Here is a 19,679-nt window from a genome sequence, read left to right as displayed (position 1 = left end):
GAACTGTCTGGTTCACCTGTCATATTCATAGGTCTGTTCTTGTTCCCCTTCTCCGTGCTGCTTGGCCAGTTTAGACTCCTGTTTCTCCTCATCCAGGAGGAACAGGTGGTCTACCCAGCTCCTAGTTCAGGGATCGGCGCAGGGTCAGTAGGGATCCGAGGTTCCTGAGCATGAGCCCTCCTACCTTCAAGGTCGGCTCATGCAGCTAGGAGTCAGGGTCAAATTAGGGAAGCTATAGGAGGTGACCTGCTCCCTAATTCTGTCGTCCTGGCCGAGTAGCGACCGGACATCTTCTGAATATCGCATGGCTGAGGGTTTCCCCCATCCTCAGCCGTGACATTTTCAGAAAACTGTCCACCTCACTAGACGGGGATCGTTTTGGGCCATACCCTAGCATTATCATCAAAGCCGCCATATGTTTACGTTTTTACAGCTTCTTGAGACCAGGAGAGTTCACCAGCACCTCCTCTAGAAACAGGGGTCCATTAAAGGGCCAGCTAGAATGGCAGCATAACTACTTCATCTTCCGTCTCCCATTTTCAAAAACCTCCCAAACAGGTCCTCAAGTGATCATTAAGTATTTCAAAACTCTCAACGCTTGGTGCCCAGTCCAAGTCCTCAGAAAACTTCTTACGGTATTGGGCGACGCTCCGGCTGACAGTCCCCTGCTTCCTTTCAAGAACGGTCCCTTAACCTCTTCCCAATTAATTTCCGATATACGATCCTTAGCCTCAGGCCTAGGCTTCGATCCTGCCACCATATCCGGGCATTCCTTCAGAATCGGAGCTGCCTCCACGGCTTCGAAGCACGGGGTGCCCGGACATGTCATTAAGAAAATGGGTCGTTGAAAGTCCTCCTGTTTTTTCCGGTACATTCCTAATCCTCATGCTGAGATATCAAAAGCCTTTTGTCATCTGGCCCTTTGAGCTTGCATGCTCTCTGAATTTACAATAAAATTAATATATACATTTTCCTACGTTTGTTTTTTTGCCCCCGTATAGGCCTACCCGCGCTCATGGCTAAGGGCACACCACCAGCCATCAGTTAGTTTCCTTACTAAGCTTCTCCCCCCTCAGCTAGCATATCCTATTTTCCGTAGCCTCGACCACAAATTAGAGGGCTGAGTTAATCAGCCCGCATTGGTGGGAGAGGCGCAGGTGCGTTTATAATCCGCACGGGGTGATTCACACCCTGCGTGCGCTTTTGGTGCCCCTCCCTCCCTTACTTATTTATTTTCTCCTAGGGTATGCTCCCTTATAGGCCTACCCGCGCTCATGGCTAAGGGCACACCACCAGCCATCAGTAAGTTTCCTTACTAAGATTCTCCCCCCTCAGCTAGCATATCCTATTCTCCGTAGCCTCGACCACAAATATATATATTTATAATTTTTTTTATATATAATAAAAAAAAATTATATAAATAATTATTTTTTATTTTATTTTATCAATAATCCATTTTTAAATATATTAATGTATGATCCCAATTTATAGCCTAAATTTAATTTTTTTTTAATTACTATTTAAAATAGCTATTCCAAACCAGATAGATAAAATAAAATATTTTAAATTTGTCAAGTTATGTTGTCAAATTATTGAAAAAATATTTACTTAATTTTATTATTTTTAATTTCTTTTTTAACTATAACACTGAAATAAAAATAATAGATTATTGTATTTAATTTAAAAAAATATAGCACAATAATATTATTTTAAATTTGATTTTAAAATTTAAAGACATATAATAAAAGTTATAGTCATTTTTACATCTTACTTAAAGTTCAAATTTAAAAAAATATATATATTTTAAATAATTTATAAATATCTATGTCTCTATTTTATTTTGATTATATATATTTTAAAATTAGTTTACAAATATTTATATTAATTGTTTCTAACTTAGTTAATTTCAATAAATATAATTTATTAATTAATTTAAAATAAAAAATAAATTTAATTATTTTTACTAACCTTCTAAATGTACACATATATTTCAATAGTAAATAATTACAAATTAAAAAAAATTATAATTTATTTTATATAGGAATAATATAAAAAATTACTATAAAATTTACATTTGTATATATATTATATAAAAATCAAAATGTAATGAATTTTTTTTCTAAGATATACAAAAAATATATAATATGCTAAATACCCCAAAAAATCTATTTCTACAATAAAAAAATATATAAATATAATTATATGAAATCAAATTTTTTTTTTCAAACTGTAACAATTATTAAATTTATTTTAAATGATTTAAAATTTTTGGGAAATTATAAATTTTAAATATATATTTACATAGACAGTGTTATAGAATATTAAATGTCTAAAATTTTTACATAAAATTAGAAATAAAAAATAATCTATAAAAAAATTTTTTTATCTATAACCTGAAATAATTATTAAAATTTATGTAGTATTAGTTAAAATCACATTGTTAATTGTTAAATTGAGATAATAATGTAAATGTTAGACAGGTCGTTTACGCTTGTATGTCAAAGCTTTTAAAGGTTACTGATATGGAGGACCTGTCTATGACGCTGTTCATGGAAAAAATTTATTTACAGTTCTTTGTTGGACCTTTATCTGATGATGCTAGTAGGGGCAACATTTGGTTCTCAATTCTAAGGTGGCAATGTCTATCACGCTGTTACGGGGAAGATCTTTATGTCACTTCTATGTTGGCCTTGTCTATGACGCTTGTGGGACAAAGATTTTGATGACACTTCTATGGTGGTGTGGTGGATATCATTGGTAGAGGGTAAATTTTGATTTCAATGATATGGTGCCCAAGTCTATGACACTATAATTTAGAACATTTAAATGTCTCTGACGTTAGTCTGTGGAGCATTATGATTTCATTTATAGGGTTGAGCTTTGTACATCACATGTAGGGGGTAATTTTTCATATATTTGAAATGAAATACTTAATTTTTTTTTTTTAGGTAAATTTTTGACATTAATGACATTAATTATAAAAAAATTATTTTTATCTTTAACCGCCTCAGCTCCCCTAGCTTAAACCCCCTTAATGACCAGACCACTTTTTACAATTCTGCACTACACTACTTTCACGGTTTATTGCTGGGTCATGCAACTTACCACCCAAATGAATTTTACCTCCTTTTCACTAATAGAGCTTTCATTTGGTGGTATTTCATTGCTGCTGACATTTTTACTTTTTTTGTTATTGATCGAAATTTACCGAAATTTGTGCAAAAAAATGACATTTTTCACTTTCAGTTGTAAAATAATTAAAAAAAACTACATTTCTATATAAATTTTTATCTAAATTTATTGTTCTACATGTCTTTGATAAAAAAAAATGCAATAAGTGTATATTTATTGGTTTGGGTAAAAGTTATGGCGTTTACAAACTATGGTACAAAAATGTGAATTTCCGCATTTTGAAGCAGCTCTGACTTTCTGAGCACCTGTCATGTTTCCTGAGGTTCTACAATGCCCAGACAGTAGAAAAAAAAACCATTTCGGAAAGTAGACACCCTAAGGTATTCGCTGATGGGCATAATGAGTTCATAGAACTTTTTATTTTTTGTCACAAGTTAATGGAAAATTATGATTTAAAAAAAAAAAAAAATTCTTACAAAGTCTCATATTCCACAAACTTGTGACAAAAAATAAAAACTTCCATGAACTCACTATGCCCATCACAAAATACCTTGGGGTGTCTTCTTTCCAAAATGGGGTCACTTGTGGGGTAGTTATACTGCCCTGGCATTTTAGGTGCCCTAATGCTTGAGAAGTAGTTTGAAATTCAAATGTGTAAAAAATGTCCTGTGAAATCCTAAAGGTGCTCTTTAGAATTTGGGCCCCTTTGCCCACCTAGGCTGCATAAAAGTGTCACACATGTGGTATCGCCATACTCAGGAGAAGTTGGGCAATGTGTTTTGGGGTGTCTTTTTACATATACCCATGCTGGGTGAGAGAAATATCTCTCTAAAAGACAACTTTTCCCATTTTTTTATACAAAGTTGTCATTTCTCTCACCCAGCATGGGTATATGTTAAAAGACACCCCAAAACACATTTCCCTACTTCTCCTGAGTACGGCGATACTACATGTGTGACACTTTTTTGCAGCCTAGGTGGGCAAAGGGGCCCAAATTCTAAAGAGCACCTTTACGATTTCACAGGGCATTTTTAACACATTTGGATTTCAAACTACTTCTCACGCATTAGGGCCCCTAAAATACCACAGCAGTATAAATACCCCACAAGTGACCCCATTTTGGAAAGAAGACACCCCAAGGTATTCCGTGAGGGGCATGGCGAGTTCCTAGAATTTTATTTTTTTTGGCACAAGTTAGCGGAAAATGATGATTTTTATATATTTTTTTTTTCCTTACAAAGTCTCATATTCCACAAACTTTTGACAAAAAATAAAAACTTCCATGAACTCACTATGCACATCACGAAATACCTTGGGGTGTCTTCTTTCCAAAATGGGGTCACTTGTGGGGTACTTATACTGCCCTGGCATTTTAGGGGCCCTAATGCGTGAGAAGTAGTTTGAAATTCAAATGTGTAAAAAATGTCCTGTGAAATCCTAAAGGTGCTCTTTAGGCCTCATGCACACAACCGTTTTTTTTTAAGGTCCGCAAAAACGGGGTCCATAGGTCCGTGATCCGTGACCGTTTTTTCGTCCGTGGGTCTTCCTTGATTTTTGGAGGATCCACGGACATGAAAAAAAAGTCGTTTTGGTGTCCGCCTGGCCGTGCGGACCCAAACGGATCCGTCCTGACTAACAATGCAAGTCAATGGGACGGATCCGATTGACGTTGACACAATATGGTGCAATTGCAAACGGATCCGTCCCCCATTGACTTTCAATGTAAAGTCAGGAGTCCCTATTATACCATCGAATCAGAGTTTTGTCCAATCCGATGGTATATTTTAACTTGAAGCGTCCCCATCACCATGGGAATGCCTCTATGTTAGAATATACTGTCGGATATGAGTTAGATCGTGAAACTCAGATCCGACAGTATATTCTAACACAGAGGCGTTCCCATGGTGATGGGGACGCTTCAAGTTAGAATATACTAAGAACTGTGCACATGACTGCCCCCTGCTGCCTGGCAGCACCCGATCTCTTACAGGGGGCTGTGATCCGCACAATTAACCCCTCAGGTGCCGCACCTGAGGGGGGTTAATTGTGCGTATCATAGTCCCCTGTAAGAGATCAGGGGCTGCCAGGCAGCAGGGGGCAGACCCCCCTCGGCCCCCCTCCCTCCCTCTATTGTATTAATTTCATTGGTGGCCAGTGTGCGGCCCCCCCGGGCCCCCCTCCCTCCCTCTATTGTATTATTTTCATTGGTGGCACAGTGTGCGGCCTCCCCTCTCCCCCCGATCATTGGTGACAGCGGAGAGTTCCGATCGGAGTCCCAGTTTAATAGCTGGGGCTCCGAACGGTAACCATGGCAACCAGGACACTACTGCAGTCCTGGTTGCCATGGTTACTTAGCAATATTAGAAGCATCATACTTACCTGCTGTGCTGTCTGTGACCGGCCGGGAGCTCCTCCTACTGGTAAGTGACAGGTCTGTGTGGCACATTGCTTAATGATCTGTCACTTACCAGTAGGAGGAGCTCCCGGCCGGTCACAGACAGCGCAGCAGGTAAGTATGATGCTTCCAATATTGCTAAGTAACCATGGCAACCAGGACTGCAGTAGCGTCCTGGTTGCCATGGTTACCGATCGGAGCCCCAGCGATTAAACTGGGACTCCGATCAGAACTCTCCGCTGCCACCAATGATCGGGGGGGGAGAGGGGAGGCCGCACACTGTGCCACCAATGAAAATAATACAATAGAGGGAGGGAGGGGGGGCCGGGGGGGCCGCACACTGTGCCACCAATGAAAATAATACAATAGCAGGAGGGAGGGGGGGCCGGGGGGGGCCTCACACTGTGCCATTAATGAAAATAATACAATAGAGGGAGGAAGGGGGGCCGCACTGGCCACCAATGAAATTAAAACTGGGGAGGGAGGGGGGTCTGCCCCCTGCTGCCTGGCAGCCCCTGATCTCTTATAGGGGGCTATGATATGCACAATTAACCCTTTAGGTGCAGCACCTGAGGGGTTAATTGTGCGGATCACAGCCCCCTGTAAGAGATCGGGTGCTGCCAGGCAGCAGGGGGAAGTCATGTGCACAGTTTGTAGTATATTCTAACTAGAAGCGTCCATATCACTATGGGAACGCCACTGTGTTAGAATATACTGTCGGATCTGAGTTTTCACGAAGTGAAAACTCAGCTCTGAAAAAGCTTTTATGCAGACGGATCTTCGGATCCGTCTGTATGAAAGTAACCTACGGCCACGGATCACGGACGCGGATGCCAATCTTGTGTGCATCCGTGTTCTTTCACGGACCCATTGACTTGAATGGGTCCGTGAACCGTTGTCCGTCAAAAAAATAGGACAGGTCCTATTTTTTTGACAGACAGGAAACACGGATCACGGCCACTGATGAACAACGGTGTATTTTCCGAGTTTTCAACGGACCGCAGAAAATCACGGAAAACGGAACAACGGCCACGGATGCACACAACGGTCGTGTGCATGAGGCCTTAGAATGTGGGCCCCTTTGCCCACATAGGCTGCAAAAAAGTGTCAAACATGTGGTATCGCCATACTCAGGAGAAGTAGGGCAATGTGTTTTGGGGTGTATTTTTACATATACCCATGCTGGGTGAGAGAAATATCTCTGTAAAAGTCAACTTTTCCCATTTTTTTATACAAAGTTGTAATTTTAGAGAGATATTTCTCTCACCCAGCATGGGTATATGTAAAAAGACACCCCAAAACGCATTGCCCTACTTCTCCTGAGTACGGCGATACCACATGTGTGACACTTTTTTGCAGCCTAGGTGTGCAAAGGGGCCCAAATTCCTTTTAGGAGGGCATTTTTAGACATTTGGATTCCAGACTTCTTCTCACGCTTTAGGGCCCCTAAAATGCCAGGGCAGTATAAATACGCCACATATGACCCCATTTTGGAAAGAAGACACCCCAAGGTATTCCATGAGGGACTTGGCGAGTTCATAGAAGTTTTTTTTTTTTGGCACAAGTTAGCAGAAATAGATTTTATTTATTTTTTTCTCACAAAGTCTCCCTTTCCGCTAACTTGTGACAAAAAGTTCAATCTTTCATGGACTCAATATGCCCCTCAGCGAATACCTTGGGGTGTCTTCTTTCCAAAATTGGGTCACTTGTGGGGTATTTATACTGCCCTGGCATTTTAGAGGCCCTAAAGCGTGAGAAGAAGTCTGAAATATAAATGTCTAAAAAGTTTTACGCATTTGGATTCCGTGAGGGGTATGGTGAGTTCATGTGAGATTTTATTTTTTGTCACAAGTTAGTGGAATATGAGACTTTGTAAGAAAAAACAAAAAAACAAAGAAAAAAAAAACAATTTCCGCTAACTTGTGACAAAAAATAAAATAAATCTTCTATGAACTCGCCATGCCCCTCAAAAGTGATCTTTTTATAGCGCCGCAACGATTTTACTGTGTTTTTGCAGTGATCAGAAAAAAAATTTCTGTCACTGCGGTGGGGCGGACTGAACGCAAGTGTGCGCACAAGATCAGGCCTGATCGGGCGAACACTGCGTTTTTTGTAGAGCCTATAGAACATGTCCTATTCTTGTCCGCAATTGCGGACAAGAAAAGGCATTTTCTATATAGTTCTGGCAATGTGCGGATCCGAAAAATGCGGAAAGCACAATGCCGGTGTCCGTGTTTTGCGGATCTGCGGTGTCCGTGTTTTGCAGATCCGCGGATCCGCAAAACACATACGGACGTCTGAATGGAGCCTTACAGGGGGGTGATCAATGACAGGGGGGTGATCAGGGAGTCTATATGGGGTGATAACCCCCCTGTGATTGATCACCCCCCTGTCAGGCTCCATTCAGACATCCGTATGTGTTTTGCGGATCCGTGGATCCGCAAAACACATACTGACGTCTGAATGGAGCCTTACAGGGGGGTGATCAATGACAGGGGGGTGATCAGGGAGTCTAATATGGGGTGATCACCCCCCTGTGATTGATTACCCCCCTGTCAGGCTCCATTCAGACGACCGTATGTGTTTTGCGGATCCGTGGATCCGCAAAACACATACTGACGTCTGAATGGAGCCTTACAGGGGGGTGATCAATGACAGGGGGGTGATCAGGGAGTCTATATGGGGTGATCACCCCCCTGTAAGGCTCCATTCAGACGTCCGTATGTGTTTTGCGGATGCGCGGATCGGTCCCGGATCCGCAAAACACATACTGACGTCTGAATGGAGCCTTACAGGGGGGTGATCAATGACAGGGGGGTGATCAGGGAGTCTAATATGGGGTGATCACCCCCCTGTGATTGATCACCCCCCTGTCAGGCTCAATGATAGGGGGTGATCACGGAGTCTATATGGGGTGATCACCCCCCTGTAAGGCTCCATTCAGACTTCCGTATGTGTTTTGCGGATCCGCGGATCCGTGGATCCGCAAAACACATACGGACGTCTGAATGGAGCCTTACAGGGGGGTGATCAATGACAGGGGGGTAATTAGTGACAGGGGGGTGATCAGGGAGTCTATATGGGGTGATCAGGGGTTAATAAGTGACAGGGGGGGTGTAGTGTAGTGGTGTTTGGTGCTACTTTACAGAGCTGCCTGTGTCCTCTGGTGGTCGATCCAAGCAAAAGGGACCACCAGAGGACCAGGTAGCAGGTATATTAGACGCTGTTATCAAAACAGCATCTAATATACCTTTAATGGGTTTAAAAAAATCGCATCTACAGCCTGCCAGCGAATGATCGCCGCTGGCAGGCTGCAGATCCACTCAATTACCTGCAGTTCCTGTGAACGCGCGCGCCTGTGTGCGCGCATTCACAGGAAATCTCGCCTCTCGCGAGATGACGCGTAGATGCGTGATTGTGCCTGAGTCAGCCGCCTCCGAAACGCGATCCTGCATTAGGCGGTCCGGAGGCAGTTAAGGTTTAAGTACTTCTAGACAGTTTTTAAAACTAAGTGACTTACCGTACATCTAATCTTTACCAAAAAGATATTTACATTATTTATTCATTTTTACATTTTTAATATGCTTCATTAGTGATGGGATTTATCTCAATAACTCTAATTTTTTTAACAACATATAATAATAGCATGAATAATATATATTTTTTGTTTACACAGATTCAATAATGACAACAAGATGCCGGCCTGCATTGTGACAAAGTGTCGTAACAAATCTGGCCGTAGAGGACAAAGCTATAAAAATTTCTCCACATAATAGGCTTAATAGGGTGAATGGGCATATCGCAGACTAATATTATGCTGATTCCTACAGACACCCTATCACTAGAACTCCTTTATGTTTAGGAGTATAGAATTGCTGGTGTAAATTCCTCTAGAGATCAATAGGAGCGTGATATTCACTCCACATAGCAAGGCTGTGGACCCTTTGAGGCCATACAGTGTGGGATCAAGTACTGGGAAATTCAATCCCAAATGTATACAACTAAATACAGCCTCCTTTATGTTTAGGAGGATATAAATAGTTGACAAGTGAGTACAGTGATCCAAAATAGATCTCAAATAGCACTGTGTATATTGGGCTAAACACCCTACACAGATCGCCACTTATAGAGGATACCCATTAGGCTCTAGATGTCAGAGCAAAAGTCAGTCTGCATGTATGTCACTGCAGTAATTGCTCGACGCGTTTCCCTATCCAACTTATTGTTGGTTCATCAGGAGCAAATTACTAAGTCCTTTGCTGGCGCCAAACATTAACACCCTATTGCTGGGTATATAATAAGTAGCAAAAGACCTAGGGATATTACTGACTAAGAATGCTGCACGCCTCTGATGTCGTGCGTGCAGCAATGAGCCTCCGGCATATATTTCACGTGACGCGCCCGTAGTGCAGGCTTGTTTAAATGGAGGAAACTTTTCCCATCTGCATACCAAGCCTCCAGCAAACGTCCACTAGAAAGACAACACGTCACATAGCCTCGCCCACTCTTACCGTCATCACCGAGGGACGAGCGGTCTATTGTACCGTCATACAGAGGGACAGGCTAACAGCTGGCTCCGCAACCCGTTTCCGTCACTACAAAGACCTAGACCGCCCATTGATCGTAATCAGCGAGAGTCCGCCTACTCACAGCGCCATTAATCAGTATGGCAAATGGGGAGGACGAGTATGTGACGTATGTTCCGTCTGTTCCCAGCGTATTGGTCAATATAGTAAAGGGGAGGAGAAAAAGGTCTGTGACGTATGCTTGAGTCACCAGATAGGCGGGGACAAAAAACAAAACAGATACAATTAGGAATAGGGTACATATTGATATCAATAGAGACCATAAAAGATCCCCATGATTCATAACAATAACCCTACGAACAGGGACATCGGGGATATATATATTAGTAATTTTGAAGAGTACACGATTTAGGAGTTCGACCACAGGACATGAATATTGCATTAAATCCTTCATCAACTGTAAGACAGTTGGGGTGGTATACTTGGCGACCTGCGTGTTTGGTTCACAATATGTAGGGAAAACGAAACGTGAATTTCGGAGGCGCATAGGGGAACATCTTTTGAAGATCAAAAACTCCGGAGATACCCCTATTGCACAACATGTGGCCATCTGCCACCGGGTGTCATAGACTGTTTTAAATTCCAAGGCATAGAACATGTAAGATCACCACCCAGGGGAGGTGATATCGACACACTGCTCCTCAGAAAGGAGGCGCAGTGGATTTTCACCTTAAACACTGTGAAGCTAAAGGGCCTCAATGATGCGATTTCATATGCATGCTTCATTGAATGAACACTTCCCCTATGAGGATATCCATTTATATACCTGTTCCTAATTATTTACCGTTGCTCAATACTAACATCTTTCTCCTGTAAGTTTAGATATGCCTTGTACCTATTCTTTATCATGTGGGTGCCTGATGTGTCCTTTATTTTTTCATATATACCCTCCAAGTGCGACTTTACTATATATCCCCGATGTCCCTGTTCGTAGGGTTATTGTTATGAATCATGGGGATCTTTTATGGTCTCTATTGATATCAATATGTACCCTATTCCTAATTGTATCTGTTTTGTTTTTTGTCCCCGCCTATCTGGTGACTCAAGCATACGTCACAGACCTTTTTCTCCTCCCCTTTACTATATTGACCAATACGCTGGGAACAGACGGAACATACGTCACATACTCGTCCTCCCTATTTGCCATACTGATTGATGGCGCTGTGAGTAGGCGGACTCTCGCCGATTACGATCAATGGGCGGTCTAGGTCTTTGTAGTGACGGCAATGGGGGGCGGAGTGCTGCCTTGAACAACTATTTAAAAAACTTAAGTGTCAAAAATTCACAAATTGTCAATTTAAGGTGAAATCCTGGACAAAAAATTATGATGGTTCCTATTGTAAATTTAAAGGAACTTGTACTGCCGGTCATTCTTTTTCACTATTCGAAACACAACCAAAGGTAGGACGTTACACTGCCGGTAACATATTGACAGCCTCATCCATTCTTTTTTCTGGTCAAAATTTTTCAAAAAATCGGCAAATTTTTTAATATTTTGGGTTTATCGGGTATTTCACAAACTACTTATTATAGATACCAGACTACATTTTTATTTCCAGCAATCCATATAGCTTGGGAAAAAGAAAAAAATTCAATCATCAGTTCAAAAATTGGAAAAGCCCTTTGTGTTTCCGGCGATGGTCAATACGACAGTCCTGGCCATAGTGCTAAGTACTGCATTTATACAATTATGGACCTTGTGACAAAAAAAAATTGGTGATTTCGAAGTGTTTCCGGCGATGGTCAATACGACAGTCCTGGCCATAGTGCTAAGTACTGCATTTATACAATTATGGACCTTGTGACAAAAAAAAATTGGTGATTTCGAAGTTGTACAGCGGACTCAATGCTCATCCTCTGTGGCCATGGAGAAGTTTGGTTTTGATTGTGTTTTGAACCGAATGGCTGAAAAAGGATTGAAGGTAAAAATATTTGCATCAGATCGACATAAAATTAAAAAAGATTTTCCATCCCTAATACACCAATTTGATGTCTGGCATTATGCAAAATCATTGAAGAAGAAAATGCAGACAGCAGCAAAACTAAAATTCTGCAAAGAAATCACATTGAGAAAATAATATTACATTTTTGGTGGTGTGTACAAACATATGAAAACTCACCTGAACTACTAAAAGCAAAATGGCTTTAACTACTGAATCATATAAAAAATGTACACACATGGGAAGGAGATTTGTATTCAGCATGCACACACCAACCAATTGAAGACATTGACCGGGAAGTACTCTGGTTAAAATTGAGAACTCCACCTTACACCAAGATCGAGGAAATAGTAAATAGCAAGCAGATGTTGACTGATTTACCTCCTCTGGCACATAACTGCCACACAGGGGAACTTGAAAATTTCCATAGTCTTGCTCTTAAATACCGCAGTAAGCGGATTCACTTTGGAATTGATGGGATGGAAGCACGGACAAAACTGGCTGCAATGACACACAATAACAACGTTGGTCGTGACAGAGCTGTTGTCCAAGTATCAACAAAAAATTAAGAGCTAAAGGGAACTCTTCGCACAACTTTAAAAATTGCAAAAGGCAAGGGGAGATGGATTGCGAATGTCGACTATATAGAAAACATCCAAATTAATGTTATTCGATTAGTCAAAGAAGACATAAAAAGTGACTGGGTGTCTCGTGCACCAAATTTACCACCAAATCTTCTGAATGCTGAGAGACCATGTAAGGAGGACATAAAAAAACAACAATTAACTCGGTTTAGGGCTCTGGCAATTGCAGAAAAAACACCAATTTTGGATTTTGAATAACATTTTTTATTTCAAATCAACTGCTTAACAATTTATTAGTTTTTTCTATGGTTTTAAATTTATTGTTTTGTTATTTTATTTGTTATTGACCATTTTATAAAAATTTATGTGAATTAAAACTAATAAAGAATATTGTTCAAAATTTTATATTTTTTTTGAATTTTAAAAATTTCTATCATTGATATAATTATTTATATAGATGAGTAAAAGTAACGATTTGTTAATATCAACAGTACAGAACAGTATGATTTATACCTTGCTTACAGTATTTAAATTTAATAGTGTAAATTTTGTAATTCAAAATAAGCTACTTAACCTCTTATTTTCACATGGAATAGAGGTATGAACAGATGTCCCTGTACGTAATTACGCCATGTTTATTTTCAATCAACACCGCACGGCGTGAGGTTATCGAAAAAAGGAAATAGAAAAAATCTGGCTGGAGGTAGGAGGCTGGGCGTGCCTACTCCGCCTACTTTATGAATGAAGCTGGCAGCGCAGGCACGTGACGTAGTGAGTTACGCTGCCAGTAGAGCCCACCCGCCCAGCTTCCTGCCTCCAGTCTGCTATGATCGTAAGTACAGGCTGCTCAGTGCTGGATCGAACATATCTATAATTAAACATTGCCTGCCTGCAGTTACAGTGCATACGATTAGTACAGTGAGCGGGGCCCGATGCAATAGAATACAATGACTGCACTGGGCCCGCGCTGCCATTTAAAAAATAGTGTAGATGCCAGCCCCCACCCCCTGTATTGGGGGTCATTTACAGTGGCTGACACTGTTATGGGGGGGATCTGTGGATGTCAAATAGCATATGATGCTATTTATCTGTCATCCACAGATCCACCCCATAGCAGTGTCATGCAATCCACAGATGCCCCCATAACAGTGTCATTCATAGGCTACCATTAGTTCAAAGCCCACCAAAAGCACACCTTTTGGTTCAAATTTTTTTTAATTTAATTTTCCTCCTCAAAAACCTAGGTGCGTCTTATGGGCCTGTGTCTCTTATAGGCCAAAAAAAACGGTAAAATTAAGTATTCATTATAAAATACTTAAATTAGAATTCAAGAGAAAAACTATAGTGTGCAAATTCTAATGAGCTCCATATGTCAATTAATAGTATAGTTACAGATAGCAGCATAATCACATAAGGTTCTTTGTAGAAAACAAGCGTCAATATAATGCAATTCACAAAACTTGAAGCGTTAAGCACGTCGATCGTATCACTATGCGCTTCCTCACGTTGCATTTGTAAGGGCATAGATAAGTGATTTTGGTCGTCAAGCTCAAGGCTGGGTCAGTAACTTTGATTGTTGAGATTATTGTTAGCATCATTTGACTAGGCTATGCAGATGTATGTCAACGCCCTTCACGATTTTATTGTTGATTGTTGAATTGCATTATATGTATGCATTTTTGCCACATGTGATTATGCTGCTATCTGTAACTATACTAGTCCTTGACATCTTGAGCACCTTACAATTGTCACACTACAATTTTTTATCATGTATGCTGCTTTATGTATTTTATACAGAAAATTTAGGGTGTAATTAAATGTTGATTTTCAAATTAATTATTAAAAATTATCAATTATAAATTGAGTGTTAGCTTTTAAAGACTAATAGGAGCTGCACAGATGATTCCAAGTAAGATAGTTATGGTCCAGATTTTATGTTGTTTTGCGTCCTCTATCAGAACAGACTTTACAGTAAGGCCCTGACACGTACCCTGTTAGAGTCCACTTGGAAATGGCAGTATTATGCAGATAATACAGCATGTCCCACCAAAAGTGATGATGCATATGACCGCCAGTAAAAATTATTGTCGTACCTAAAAAAACTTTGTGGTCAAAATTTCTTTGTCCAATGTACAAGTGGAGAATCATTTTCAACCCTTATTTTCACGCTAATCGTGAAAGGTAAGTGTTGATGCTGTAAAAACTTTGTGTGAGTTACTCGGGTACACTTTCATTTTTAGTTTCTACAAGGGTTGAGATTAACGTATTTGAGAGTCAGAATTTAAACCCAATCTAGTTGTTAGCGTTAGACTTTTTTTGGACCTTATGAACCCTATTCTAGAAAAAGGTTAACACCTGTAGTTGAATAACTTTTATAATAGTCTAACCTTGTTGAAGTCCCTCTACGCCAGATCCATGTAAACTTTGGGTAACGTTTGTAAAAATACATGCGGCTTCCCTCCCCACCCCCTACAGGTACCTATCCCCAGACCCGTGCCATTACCAGTGGAAACCTGTTGCTGGTCAGATATAATAACAAGAGGGATGTCCTTGTACGATCCACAATTCTCTGTAACGGCATCAACCATGTTCCTGTGCGAGGTACCGCATCAATGGTCATGAAGTACAATTTTATCGTTGACTACTATCATTATATGTGTGGAGTTGATCGCTGTGTTGAATTCCTCAAACAATATAAATCTATGTTCAGAACGAAGGGATGGAGGTAAAAAGTTACGGGCTACTTGGTACAGGTAGCCTTTTTCAAAGGTTTTTTGGTGCTGTCCAAGAGCGCAGGCAACTCATTGAAATTCCTTATGTTCTAATAATCATTCCTCAAGGCACTCATCTTTCTGTACCAAAAAAAATATTGGTGACCCTAATGTGCTAGTAAACAGAGGCCATCCCACTAATGATCCAGTAACAAGAGGCCCCCCTTTTTGCGCCTTTCATAATAATGACCATATAAAAAAAAATAATCCCGTCATGTCAGCTATGCAATGGTGGACTAATCATGTCATTTTTTAAAAGCGGTATACGGATCACATGGTGCAAAGACGTCATTGCACAACCATCGCTGGCCTTTGATAGCATGGCGGTTTAGTGCCTGCTGCCTGTCAGAGTAAGGAGAAGGGATACAACTCTACCACCCCTGAAGTTTTGCTCTCGCAGCCCATCCATCTGTATCGCTGTACTATTGTGTTCGATTTAGATTACTATGTTGCTGAACACTTCCAGGATGGAAGAACTAATCTAACTGGTCCCTGCGTCCTCCACCACCACTTCTCAGCGGCTCTAGGAGGGTCAATTTTATTTTATTTTTTGGTCAATTGATTAAAAAAATTATGTTTTTTAAAAATATATAAGATTATTCTATATAAAAATACTACATTACATAAACCCTAAGTTGAACATGTTTTTTCAAATATAGCAAAAAATGTAAAAAAAGAATTTTTTCAGCTTAAATGAATAGAATTGTACCCTAAATCCATAACAAAGTCAGATTTCGAACAATATAGTGTCAATTAAACCATCCTATAATAAAATAAAAAATATCTGCCCATATATAATTGACTAAAAAAAAACTGAAAAAAAATTGGGATTATGTAGATAATTTTTTTTTTATACTTTAGTTTGTACAAAATGAATATAGTGTTAAAAATAAATTTGATTAAAAGTATTAGTCATAATAGGTAAAGTCTCTTATCTTAAAATCGACTCTATAAAAATACTACATGACCTAACCACTATGATGACCATGTTCTAAAAAATTATATAAAAAATGTATTAATAAATTGGTTATTTTTCAGAACCTTTCATAGGCATTATAATAATAGCAATCAATTCAAATTTAAAATGCAACCTGATAATATTTATAATTTATATATGGAAAAAAAAATACACAAATTATTTATTAAATATTTTAAGTTTATTCTCATAAATAAAACTTTATTAAGAAATTTCTTAATCTTTTTAATTTTTTTATTCAAGTTGAACATCTTAAATAATATATAAATTTGTAATTTAGAAAAAAAAGGAAATTATATAAATTATTAACTTAACAATAACGTAAAAACTTTTTTATTTAAATATATCAAAAATAATTATAAATTACTCAAAAGCTCGAAATTCTGCAGCACGTTCAATACAAGTTTTATATCCTAGATAGATTGACTCCGGATCTGGAAATGAATTTCGAACACTGTTGACTGCACATGCAGGAATAGGTCATCGATTGGATGCACCAAGGTATCCATGAATACAGAATCCAGCCTGTAATGGATCTATAGGCAGTTTTTCGACGCAATATGAAATGAATAGAAGAAATAAATTTCCTAATAATAATATAAAAGTAAAACTCTAATGATTAAATTGAAAACCAAACTTGTACCTGTTCAAATCATTTACCGATGGTTCATGTAGTACGATTCCCCAAGATCTTAAATTTATAGTTACGGTCTCAACTCTTTTACAATATATAAAAAATAATTAATGCTCCGTAATGCAATCAAGGCCTTCCAAAAATGGATCGGCATTAGAAATTTCTTTGCAACACACTGACTCTATATTGGTTGTCATTGAAATGCAGTTCATACACTCACACCAATCTGAATGACCTATTCTGTTTTCCTCTTCAGTCTCATGAAAAACGATGTAATTTAAATTTTCAGATCTTAATGGATTATCCAGAAAAGATACTTGACTTGGTGTTACAGAACTGTATAGTTGGTTCATTTCTCTTAATAAATCTTCCAACTGTAAAATATAAAAATAAAAAAAGTACATTAAATAATTTTGGATATTGTGATTCTAATTAAACCATTAAAATTGAAATTTAATACTAATCATAAAACTACTTATTTTAATATTTTTTTTATAACACAACCATTAAATATAATTAATTATTTTATAGGTTGTCATTTATAATTTGTAAAAAAAAAAAAAAAAATATTTAAAAAAAATTATCTGAATTAAAATTTATATCATTTTATATATTATATTTTAAATACACCCTTTTTGAAAATAAAATTAAAAAAGTTATTTTTTTTAACTTATTTAATTACAGAAAACAACTTCAAATTGAATATAGGGACGCCGCGCACCTCTACTTAGCTGCTATATGCTATGATATGGGTGATATGGGGGTACTATTTAGAGGTCAAGCCTAATAGGCTGATTTACCTTATTTTCTTTGCAGATCCTCCTCGCAACTATTAGTGAGTCCGCTGAGGGTTCGGTTCAGATTTTATAGATTTTCTTATTTGTCTTGTGCAAGGGGTTTCCACGGTCTCCACTAAAGGCAGACAAAATTCTTTTAAGAGTCCTTTTCAAAGCTCGCCCCGGCCGGTAGCGCAGCCTTTACTTTTGAATCTCGCTCGTGCTCACAATGTGGAGCAGGTGACGTCACCAAAACTACGGTTCCTCTCAGACACCAAAAAGGGGAGTTCACCAACGCGTTTCTAGCACTACGGTGCTCTTCGTCAGGGAGAAATAAGAAAATCTACAAAATCTGAACCGAACCCTCAGCGGACTCACTAATAGTCGCGAGGAGGATCTGCAAAGAAAATAAGGTAAAGCCTATTAGGCTTGACCTCTAAATAGTACCCCCATATCATAGCATATAGCAGCTAAGTAGAAGTGCGCGGCGTCCCTATTTTCAATTTGAAGTTGTTTTCTGTGTGTGACTACAGCGGAGGTACGGAGCTGTCTGGGACACTGCTGCATTATTGTAACAAAGTAGCGCCGATGGACTGTGGCGTTGCCACTTAGTAAATAGCATTATTACTTTTAGTTTCATAATACTTGATTTTATTTTATATGTAATATAAATTTCAAAAGTTATAAGAATTTGAAAAAGTTAAAGAACATAATTTAAATCAATTTTTTTAAATCAGAGGGGATATGATAGAAACTTTTAAATACATAAAGGGAATCAACAAGGTAAAAGAGGAGAGAATATTTAAAAGAAGAAAAACTGCTACAAGAGGACATAGTTTTAAATTAGAGGGGCAAAGGTTTAAAAGTAATATCAGGAAGTATTACTTTACTGAGAGAGTAGTGGATGCATGGAGTAGCCTTCCTGCAGAAGTGGTAGCTGCAAATACAGTGAAGGAGTTTAAGCATGCATGGGATAGGCATAAGGCCATCCTTCATATAAGATAGGGTCAGGGGCTATCCATAGTACTCAGTATATTGGGCAGACTAGATGGGACAAATGGTTCTTATCTGCCGACACATTCTATGTTTCTATGTTTCTATAAGGTATATATGAGATAGAAATACTTTTACTGTTTAAACTGTTATAAATCATTAAAAATACTTATAATTACCTCATGGTCTGAAGCAATACAAGAGTGATCTACATTAACCCGCCTGGTGATATCCTTGTTACTACTTTCAATTTCTTCTGGAACATCAGCAATATCATGGCCTACATGACTGAATGCTCCGTGTATGGCGATGTACTTTAATACATATTTTCATCTCTTTTATTTTTTTATTTATGATAAAAAGGCAAAAAAATATATACAAATAATAAAAAAAAAAAGGTGAAAAATATGAATTAAAGTACATCCCCATACACGAAGCATTCAGTCATGTAGGCCTTGATAATTTGTTAAACTAAAATAAAGGTAATGAAATAGAATATAATTTCACTTATTGGGGTATTAACAATCCGTCAAAGTTTATACACAGTGCACGCCGTCACGGATCAGGCTTTGTTATTGCTTTATTAACTATGAAATATACAAACCGGATTCCCAAAAAGTTGGGACACTATACAAATCGTGAATAAAAACTGAATGCAATGATGTGGAGGTGCCAACTTCTAATATTTTATTCAGAATAGAACATAAATCACAGAACAAAAGTTTAAACTGAGAAAATGTACCATTTTAAGGGAAAAATATGTTGAATCAGAATTTCATGGTGTCAACAAATCCCCAAAAAGTTGGGACAAGGCCATTTTCACCACTGTGTGGCATCTCCCCTTCTTCTTTTCTCTATAGGTGAAAGATCTGGACTGCAGACTGGCCATTTC

Source organism: Bufo bufo, chromosome 2 (genome assembly GCF_905171765.1).
Source record: "Bufo bufo chromosome 2, aBufBuf1.1, whole genome shotgun sequence".
Lineage (NCBI taxonomy): Eukaryota > Metazoa > Chordata > Amphibia > Anura > Bufonidae > Bufo > Bufo bufo.
The sequence above is the reverse complement of the archived record's forward strand: the minus strand, read 5'-3'. Positions refer to the sequence as shown.